An 11,816-nucleotide genomic window follows, 5' to 3' on the forward strand; every position below is an offset into this window, starting at 1 on the left:
GCATGGTGCAATAGACCTCTGTCTTGCCCACTGCTCCCCTCAGCAGTGTACTTCATCTATCTGCCTGTTCTACTCCCCACTATCTCTGGTGAATCCTCTCACTGCCCCTGCACCTCTGGTATGTACCCCAGTTCTGTATGCATGAATAAATGTTTAAAAAATTCATATTTTAAAGTGAAGAAGTAAATAGAAGAGAAATTCTTCCTAATATGCTCTCATGTATAAACTTCTAATGGTTAAGTTTTCTCCCCAGGGGTTAAGTTTTCAATAGTTGTGCTTGTCTTTTCAAATTGCACAGATTGTCAAAGAGTCTAATTAATGAAAATATTGCAACAGGCTATTGCTGGGTCAAAAGTAGAAAGTTCTGAGAAATTCCAAATTCAGTGGAAGCTATAACCGCATTAAAAATCTAAATCAATTTATTATGGAAACTTACAGAAATGTTCCCACAGGAGGTTATAATCATCAGATCATGTAATTACTACAAAAAAAATTTCCTTTATCAGGATGAACTGAGATTTTATTCCTTTTGGACTAGATTACTGAAACATCATGACTTCCCCCTTAGACTTTCCTGTTTTTGCTGGGCTCTGTATTCTTTGTCTACCTGGCACTATTGATATCCTTGGGGACCAGCCATCGGTGAAATCCATCCAACTACTGAACAAAGATCCTCTGAGAGCAGCTAACAGATTATATGTCAGATTGCTCCTGCCTCTGATATTCTGCCAGATCCACTGTATGGTGAACTTTAGATATCTAAAGGCTGCCTTTCATTGATGGTCCTTCTATTTTAAACATAATATTTCTGATGCATACTTCAGCTATTGGAAATGAGAGTTTTCATATTCTAGGACTATACATTTCTTCTGTAGTTTTTCTAACTGCTACTCTTTTTTTTTTTGGTTTATTTTTTTAATCTTAGATCAACTTGGCTGAAACTTCTGATAAATTTTCATAGTACTTTTTAAGATAGTGAAGTTTATTTTGTTTCCATATCTATTTAGATCTCTATCATTCCATAATTATCTAGATCTCTATATCTTTCCATATTACATATATGTACAATGTATATAAAACACACACACACACACCTCTCACACTCTCAAAATTTATCTATCTTAAGATAAATAGATATCTGTTATAAAGAAGTTGGTAAGTCCCAGGGCTGTTAGGATGAGTTGGCACATTGACGAAGGCCTAAGAACCAGGACAGTTGATGGCCTAGTTCCAGTCCAAAGGCTGGAGACCCAGAAAAGGCTGGTTTTTAGTGGTTGAGTACAAAAACAAGAAAAGGTGAATGCTCTTGTTAAAAGAATATCAGTTTGTAAAAGGAATTTTTTAAATGGGTGAAGATCAGGCTTTCAGTTCTAGTCAGTCCTCTAACTGAGTGGATGAGAACACTCACATTAGGAAAACAATACTCTTTACACAATTGTCCACTCAAATATTACTTTTCCAAAAATAATCCCATACACACATCCAGGATTATGTTTGATCAAATATCTGGGCACCCCATTGTCCAAGTTTACATACAAAATTAACCATTCTGGTGTTCATCAACAGAGTACTTTAAGTGTTCATCAACATTATGTTTTGCCTATTATGAATTCAGTCCCAGTACACTTTCCAGGGAATTGTCTTATTCCTTAAACATTAAGACTGTGTGACTAAGTTCAGGCAACATGAGTCATTGAGGAAAATATGAATGGTAAGATATTTATGTCCTCATTCTACATGAATTTCAAAGGCTGACACAGAATTAGCTTTCTGAAAATTCCAGAGATGGGGTAACAGAAAATCTGAAGTCAGCAATACTTCCCAGTTTATAAATGCCTCAGGGTAGCCCTGTGTTCTTGATGAGCCATATTGGTGTTTTTAAGGCTTAATTTTACTTATGCATACAAGGGCTGGGATGTGAGAGAATTCGCCAGAGACAGATTGGGATGCAGAACAACAGGTGGATTAACTGAAATACATTGCTGAGGGTATAGCTGGTAAGACCGGAGAGGTCTGCTGCACCATGTGGGTCAGTTCCCTGGCCAAGAACTAACTCCTGCTGCAGTGGCTGACAATAGCATGGCAGTGCTGAGACTTTAACCCCTGTGCCACCAGGGAGGCTGGATGAGCCAACATTTGTGTGGTAACTCTCAAAAGCTTAGAAGTCCTCTGATGTCCATTTGTGCAGGATGACCCAACATATCCTGTGTGGACACCATATCAGTTACAATCTCTGCCTGTGACTCCATTAGCTCACACTGCTGTACTTTGACATTCTGTTGACATGAAAGGAGAGGACACTGAGGATCCTGTACTTACATGCTGCAGACACGATGTTTAGGGGGAGAAGGACAAGTGAGTGAATCATTGTGGAAAATGATTTTCCTTATTGTAATGAGGAGAAGTGTGTTGTTGCAGATTATAGACCTCGCCATAGCACCAAGACCTTGACTTTAAAGTACACCTGACAGTTATAGAGGAGATAGCACAGTGGGATTTTTGGGTGCTATCATTCAATTTCAAATGGACTTTTGTGGAGTAAAAAACAGCATTTGGTTATTTTTTAGAGTTTATGGTACTAAGAAAAATACATTTTATTTCTAAATGCTTAAACACTAGAATATCCTGCCTATATTTTCAACATTTTACTTCTATTACCCTTGTTGATCAATTTATCTTCATTCTTAGACTGCTTTATTGGTGATTATTTTAGAGTAATTAAAACTACATTCCCATAATTCTACTACTCACAGGCAATTTTCTCTTTGTGATTCTATAAAAAATGCATTTGAGCTATGTATGTTTCTCTATAGCTGTAATAAAAGGTCATATCTTTTTAAGATATCAATTTCTAATCTGGCCTTGTGGAAAGTCATCTTTGGGGAAACTTTCCATTCCATCATCAATCTTTATCTAACTCCAACCGTGATTATGTAGTAAACCTGATGTGTGACAAGCAAGTAGTTTCTCAGTATCTCCCACTATTTTAAGTAAGTATTAGGTGATAAACCTCCTAATAAAGACAATTCAAATACCTTGTAGGCCTCATTCAAATAAGAATTTTACTGAATTAAGCAGAGTAGTAATCTTTTTAAAATAAACTTTTAAAATTTTAATTTAAAATTTATTTTTTATTCTATTCATATTTACAACACTGTATGTGATTAAGCGACACAGGACTCCACCCTTCAGAAGTATGTTGCCACACTACTCCAATGGTCAAGGCACCATATTCCTCCACCAGGGTTCATAGTTATTCTCATCTTCCCTCTCCAGATGCCTCCCTGCTGGTCATCAGAATTCTGTGGTCACACAGTAATTTTTTTTTTTTATAGAAAATTACATACACATCAATATACTTATGTAGCAAATCTGTCCTATGCTGTAGTACATTTTGATTTAGTTTTTAGGATGGGCATTTTTTTTTTTATATAATAGTTTATTTTTACATCACTTTGTACATTTTTTTTTTCATCTCAATTGTAATCCCAATGGGTTTCAGGATGGGCAATTTTAATACAAAACATGAGGTTTTGAAAGTTACTCTTTGCGAAAAGAATGTGGCACATTCTGTTTTTAAGACCTTGCAGTTTGCATCACAATGGTTAAACTCTGAAGGCCTAGTGAGGTTTGTATGCTTAGTGAAGAAAGAAGTCTGTTTATGCCTCTAAAAATTGGCATGTATATTTTAAATTAAACGTATTCTGATTTTGGAACTTGCCAGAGGATGTCATTGAAGGTGGAAACACATGGCCACAACTGGCGTCTGTTTAAGGACCCCAAAGTTTTAAAATCCTAATGCTTCCTGCATAAAACCGAGCTCTAAGAGGGGAAAGGAAGGAATTATTCTTTCTTAATACTCCAGAGTACTGTGCTATCAAGTGCATTATGGTGCTTTTACACCTTCTCAAGAGGGTCATTAGTCTATTTCTCTACAACAATTTTTATGTTTTTTAATGTACATCAGTGTGGAAGGAATATCTAACTAACCTATTTATAAGAATCATAAAATATTGTTTTTCCTCTTAAAATTATGATATAAAAGCAAGTCTTTCCACTTGCTTTATTGCTGGATGTATTTTCAAGATTTTTATTTTTTCTTTTTATGAAACATTTATTCTCTCTTAAAAATATTAGCACTTTACTTGTCCTTTCTCATTAAGGAGAGGAGAACCAATGTTAAGAGTGGTTTGAAAAGAGAAAACTTGCAAATTATCTCCAGACACAGTGAATTTCACTCTAAATCTACATGCAAAAATGCATGTACCAACTAGAACAGGAACAGTTTTTCTATTCATAACTGAAGATAAATCTCCATAGTTACAATGTAAGAGAATTACTAAAAAGGTTTAAAAGTTCTAAATTGGCAGTAAGCCAATCATGTAAAAGACTCATTCCTATTCTTATTCTAATTCTGTCTAAAATGCTTGTTTTACTCCCATAAAATAAGCACACTGTGATAAGTACACATCCCCTAAGGAATAAACTTTTTGCTGTGAGATTTTGAGACTTGCTGTGTGAGGAATTGATAGATAACATGTACAGATATGTCTCTGCTCGGATGGTCAAGTTATGCTGTAGTAACAGAACAATCTCAAACTCTCATAGACTAAGTACATCTCCCATGCAGGGCAGCAGGGAGCCCTGCCCACCGCAGCCACTCAGTGACCAGGCCGGGGACATCCTGTGGTCAGTGTTTCTGTCACCACAGGGAAAGGGAATGTGGTGAATCTACCACTGGCCACTCACTAAGTCTTGTACCTGAAAGGGGTGTATTTTACTTCCTCACCCACTTCTTTGAGCAGGAAAAGTAACTGGATTATGCTTAACTTCAAAGAGGGAGGGAAAAATGAGATGTGGCAAACAGGCCTAATGACTATGGTAGCATATTGCATTGGTGTGATATGAACACGGCACTATGATAGCAGCAGGCAGGCTGGCTGAGGTGAGGTGGGGTGGAGCCAGCCTTATGGTGGAAGTGGGCTGCAGACAAATTCCATGGGTGCAGAGCTTAAGTATTTTAGTATAGTTTTAGATTTTACAGAACATTTTGATGCTATTGTAGAGAGTTCTCATGTACCACATCTACTGGTTTTATTTGTGCTTGCCTCTTGCATGAATACAACAATTAATGATTGACTACTGATCTATTAGTAACTTCATCCAGATTTCCTTAGCTTTTACCAACTGTTCTATTTCTGCTTCAGGGTCTTTTACAGGATACCCTATTGCATTTAGACCTGGTGTCTCCTGCCTGGTTTTTACTTTCTAAGAAAGTTAGGAAGGTAACCAAATACCTGTTACCTTAGGTAAGTTAGATAATTTGATCATTTAAAACTGTCAGACTTGAAGTGCACTGAGCAGCAAATTCCTTTCTCTAGAAGAGCCAGGTTACAAAAGGAAAAAGATGTATAGTGTTCCAAGAGCCAGTCAGACCAACATATTTCTACCCTACGAGGACTATCTGCTAGCAGTGGTATTTGTATGAATACAATCCCATTTTCTCCATTGACTAGAGTGTAAAAGGGAAAAGGGACTGAAACCTATATTGAGACTGGGTGCACTGATATTTTGTTTTCTCTATTATAACATGGTCTTTAAATTGAGCTTTTGTGTAGGGTCCATTAGTACTGTAATTCAATATGTAATGCGTATCATAATAATAATTGCTATATTTGCTTTGCATCACTCAGGTTTTTTAAAAATCATTCCACTATTTTCATTGTATTGTACTAGTTGAGAGCAATCTCTTCCTCTCTCTGTTACAAAGAACCTAATTACTAAAGCAGTTCATATAAATGAAAGGCTTTTTATCAAGTATGCACTTCAATTGTGATTTGTTGCTGTAGCATGGACCGTCACTGTCAGCTTGGGTCATAAAGCCTTTGGATAACTGGTAGACGGTAATCACCACCAATCTGGGCTAGATGTTTTAATTGTTGGTTCAGGCCTACAGAGCTCTGTCTTGCTCTCCATCTGCCCACAGATCTCCTTAGGCATGGGCATATCACTGCTACTGGAATACATAATCTCTCATGCAAAAACATTAGAAGTATACCAAAGGGGCATGACAAAGTGACTTTTATTTTAACTGAGTTGAGGGGCATCGCTTGGAAACAGTGAAGAATGGTTGAAAAACAGTGGGGATTCTTGTTTACAGGCAAAATAGTTCAGAGCTACTTCACACTGGAGAGTGCTCTTGGAATTGAATGAGAAAGGACAAGAGCTAGGGATAGACTCTCAGGCCTGCAAGCAAACATTTCTGGAGAGATTTGTTCTTCCATTTGTACTGTAGAATAGCAAAGGGAACGTGGCAGGAAGGGGAATGCCAGTTGGTTTCTCCCATAGCTGAAACCCACATCGTTAAGGGACTTGGAAATTCAGCAGCATTTTAAATTGGTTGCTAAGTTATGCTGGTCGCTAACACCGAGAACAAAGGCTTTGGGCAAATATGTTCTTGGTGGTATATGCTGGCTTGTAAGAGGGTCGAAACTTTCCATACCAGATGAAAATTCTCTATGGCCACCTGTGCCATTACCAATTCCCTCAGCTCTTTGGACCCCTTTAGCCAGGACAAAAGAGCTCTTACTACTACTGGAATTCAAAAGACTTGAAAGGCCTCCAGGAGGCACTGTAGAGAGAGTGTGGTTAGAATTAAATAGCTTTTAGTCGAGGAGAACCAGTTTCACATCGGTCTCTGAACTTGGAAATCTTAGCATTTTTCCCCCCCGGGAGATAGGGTGTTGAAATCAGATTGCCGAAGCTGTGTTACATGAATGAGAGCTTAAAAAAAGATTAAAGAAGTTTAAGGCAAAGTTCAGATATATCTTTACTATCTTCCTCAGCACATTGACACAAAGGATTAAATACAGTTTAACAGAAAAGTGGAAAAAATGATTTTAATAGAATATGGTCAGAATTTGGGAACTCAAAGATTGTTATCGCTATTCCTGAAAGTAAAATAGTCTCACATAAAATTGAGAAGTCATTGAAGTTGTATTTGTCTATAATGACATTCAGAAAATCCTTATTTATTTTTACCTGAGAGAGGGCGTTAGGAAAAAAATCTTTCTGAGGAGCCAATACTTTATTTCATTTTCCTCCTGACTCACAATCATACCTGATTTATTGTTAGTATCTACCAATGACTGAGGTTGTTAAAGACCCCTGAGCTGTGCTTAAAGTATCTCTTATAATAAACAAACTTGATAGGAAATAAATATCCCTAACTGGGATGAAAAAGAAAGAAAAACCCAAACTACTAAAGTTAAAACCTTATATATGCACCATCAAGAATATAAGTGAATTTTCTTTTCTGGTACTTACTTTAAAAAATTAAAACCAAGATGACACTTTAAGACATTGTGCTTTGATGGTACTTGGGAGAGGGAAAAAAAGGTCCCCCAAGTGCCTAATGTGAAGAGCCCCATGAGATTCTGAGAAACATACTTTTTGAATACTTCAACTTACAGTGTCTTTTCACTACCCAATTAGCATAATTTCACACAATTATAGGTATAAACATTTTACAGGCACTTGGTAGCAGGAGTGTCAAAAATGTGTTGATCTCCATCCACTTATATTGGCAACACTCACCTCGCTCTAGCATGACACTTGAATGAGCAGTGAAATATGCTCCCTACTATTAATAAAATTCAAAGCATATTTCATCTTGACACCATATCACAAGTTTGACACTGCGGTTCCTCTCTGTGGAATTTTGAGTCATGGAGACATCCCCTTGCTACATCCCCATCTCAACTAGATGATAATTTGATTCAGACTATTTCAATACATGCCAATATGTGTATCTCCCTGTAAAATGGAGGCATGCCCACAGAGAAAAGAAGGTATAACTGGCAGGTCAACATCATTTTTGTGAGGTGGTCCCTTTGTGGTTTAAAAGAAATACTTAACTATGACTTACTTTCACCAGTTCTTATGCTTTGTGAACAGGACTTTCAAGAATATAACATTGTATGAAATAAAAAAAAGGTTTTAATTGTCTTGATGAGGTTCTATTTTTAATGAATTTTTAAAAATTCAATCATGGAAGAGATCTATTAAAGTAACTGTGAAGTATTTCTAAGTTGAAGGCATGGAGATTTATTGACTGTGGTAACTTACAAATGTTTGGTTTGATTTGTTGTTTTTTAAATAGCTGGTGTGTGTGTATGCATACAGGCATGTGTTCATGTGTGTGGGTGTGTGTTTTCTGCCGCAGTGCTTGAAATGACCAGCAAAAGAGATATGGGAGAAAGAATTTCCATTATTAGACAAAATGATATTTGTTCAGGCCTGTTTGCTCTTATTAATTGTTTTAGATTTTGCAGAAATGATATGAAGTCTGTTTGGTTTGATATCATTTTATCTGTGATTTGGCATTACTGATTAAAATTTATGCCTGATAAGAATAACCAATGCTATTGAAAATAAAAAAACAAGTTCCATCGCAGTTAGTAGTGTTTGAATGTTTGGGTCAACATAATTTGATTTTAAAGAGTCATTGTTAATATTTGTACTTATTTTTAGAAATTGGCTTTTAGAGACATTATCTTAATGCTCCTTTGCACAAATTTTGCCTGTATTAGGGCATCTTTGTCTTATTTTAAATTTCAGTCACTCAGCTTCATACTATAATGAAAGATGACCATAAGGATTGTTTTTATTTAGTACCTAAAAATATAAAAGTAGTGTAATAATGTGAGTATATTCTCATAGTGGTGCAGAAATGTACAGTGTTTGAAGCACTTTGACCTATATCTTAGTTATTACAATAAAATAAATAGGTAGGATAATTCTCCATTTTTCAGTGATCAGAAACTGGAAGATATCCTTGAAATTCTGACCATGTTATTGAATTATTTTGCATATGTTATATGCCTCCGAAGAACAATTACTGTCTTCATTTTACAGATTAAAAAAAAAATACAGGCATGAAGTAGTTGGGATAATTTGATCAAGGTCAGGAGGTGGTCTGCGACAGAGTTTGAATTTGAACCAAGTCTTTCTATTTGAGTTCAAAATTTCAACTTCTACTTTAACATGTATCCTGGAAAACAGCTAACTCAAAGGTTTTCATTTGTTTAAAGATTTATTTTTTTAAGAACAATTTTAGGTTTACAATAAAAATGGGGGAAGTGACCTTGATTTCTCATATACCTCTTGCTCAGCTTCAGGCTTAACCTCCTCCATTATGAATTACTCACCATATTTTTCTTCTTTTTTATCAAGGATAAGCCTACATTGACAAATGATAATCACCTAAAGTCTGTAAGGGTTAACTCTTGGTGTTGCATGTTTTGCTGGTTTGCACAAATGTATAATTACTATAACATCATCCAAAGAACTTTTACTTCCCTAATAATCCCTTTATTCTGTCTATTAATTCTTGTCCTCCCCACTACTCCTGTCTTCTGGTAAACACTGATCTTTTCTTCACATTTTGTCCTTTGCAGAATATTGTACAGTTGTACTCATATAGTTTATAACTTCAATTTGACTTCTTTCATTTAGTAATAATTAAGTTCCCTTTGCACCTTTTCATGATTTGAGAGTTCATTCTTTTTAGTACTGAGTAATATTTGGCAGTCTGGATGGACCACAGTTTGTTCATCCATTCATCAACTGAAGGGGCTCTCAGTTGCTTCCACATTTTGAAATTTAGAGTGAAAGTGCTGAACGTATACAAGTGCATGTGTGAGTGTATATGTGTATGTATGCTTTCATATACATGTTTGGGTAAATAGTAAGAAGTGTGATTGTTGGATAGATAAAGTATGTTTAAGCTTTATAAGAACTGCCAAATTATCTCCCAAAGTGTCTGTACCATTTTGCATTCTTATCAGCAATAAATGGAGAGTTCCTGTTGCTCCATAGTCTTGATAATATTTGTTGTTTCAGCGTTCTGGATTTAGCTATTTTAATAGGTATGTAACCGTTTCGTTTTTTAGATCAAGAAACTGATTTACCAGAGGGACAAAGTGTGATCTAATTTCCCAGTCACTTAGTAGAAAAACTAGAGTTCCTTATATATCAGTACTGAATTTCTGTGGCTACATTGTTCTCTCATCGTGCATCTCTTCTACATGAATCATTGCATAGGTGAAGGAGTTACTTCATTCAAATATGTTCAATAATTAATGGCAAGGGGTGATTTCTTACCTGTGCTTCATGAATAATGTTTCAGAAATGCGAGTGGTATAGATTTATTCTCCAGCTCCGATGGGATTTGAGCTTGTCATGATCACTCAGCTATACGGATCAAATCATACTTTCTAAATGCCATTTCCTCTTGATGTGCTAACCCTTTACCTACACTGATCAATGGTCTTCTTGTTATAAAGATAGATTTAGATGGGGTTTCTTTGATTTCTCTTGATGATTTCAAAGACATGAAAGTCTACCATCCCTTTTGTGGGTCCTGGACTCAGGGTGAAAAGATGGGGCATGTTAGGACAGTTAGCCAAGCTTCTCCTGACTTTTCTTTACTGTTCCTTGAGCAAGATTTTGAAATAGAGGCAGAATGGGAAGGGCAGACTATGTTGTAGAACAATACAGCTTTTAGCATCTATGACACACTTCAAGAGGATCACAGGTACAATAATGCAAAGGGATGAATAGCAATTGCGGTTCTGTAAGAATGAGATTTGACAACTGCAGTGAATGAGAGAAAGGAAGATGGTGAAATGTGAAGAGGTGTCAACATAATCATGGAGCTAAGAGAGGCCGTCTTGGAGTTTTGTGATGTGATCTTTCCCTGTATCCATGTTATTTGTTGTCTTTTTATCCCCCTGAAGAGAGGATGTCAAAATATAAAACTGGCTTTAAGGTATTAGTTTTCTCATAATGAGGCCATTCCCAAAGGGCATGGGATGCTTTTTACCACCAAAATCTTTATGTCAGTGTCTTTATATCAGTGTCCCAGTAAATAAATCATTGGACAGGAATGATTTATTCATGGTGCTATTGATTCTTAACTATTGCTTGATTGATGAACTCATTGGTGTCCCTTCTGAAATGCTGATAAAAGCATGGATATTCCCCCTATGAAAATGAGCATATACCAATATCCCATTAAAAAATAATCATTGCTTTACAAATTGGCCTGAGGTTCTCTGAGCTGTTACAGAATCTGTGGTTTAAACTGCCACACTAAACTTTACAAGGAAAACAGTGGAGGTATGGGAAGAGGATAATTTTTTGATAGTTAGAAAGATTATATGAGAAGCATATGGAAAATACTCAATAATTTTGGTGAAATAGAACAGATTTCACCAAATCTGATTGAGCTAAGTGCATTTTCTCACTATATTCAGCTTCTCTACCTTCTTATTGTTCCCCTACTAAGAGTCAGCAACCTTTGCAAAGACTTGTGCCCTTCACTACTGTCCCTTCTTTTCTCTTTACTCACATCTGAGGACAGAAACTCTTCTGAGAACTAGCAGACAGACTGGAAGTGCCTCAGAGCCTAATAGCTACTTATGTCAGCTATGGCAATAAAATGGTTACAGCAACCCAAATTTCTGGGAATTGTGTACTCAGCTTTAACTGAAAAGTCCATTTTTTAGGTCAGTACTTCTTGAACTTTAATGTGCGTGTTTCCCTGGGGATCACGATAAAATGAAGACTTTGGTTTTGCAGGTCTGGGGTGAGTTGGAGTCTGCATTTCTAATAAGTTCCCAGGTGTCGCTGCTGTTGCTACTACTCCACTATCTGCTCCATGAGCAACAATGCTCTGTGCTTCCTAAGCTGGCAGAATGATGCTCTTCCTTGTGTTGTGTGTGTGTGTGAGTGTGTGGAGGGGGGGAGTGGGG

The sequence above is a fragment of the Condylura cristata genome, unplaced genomic scaffold (genome assembly GCF_000260355.1).
Source record: "Condylura cristata isolate star-nosed mole 26May11 unplaced genomic scaffold, ConCri1.0 scaffold00008, whole genome shotgun sequence".
Classification (NCBI taxonomy): Eukaryota; Metazoa; Chordata; class Mammalia; order Eulipotyphla; family Talpidae; genus Condylura; species Condylura cristata.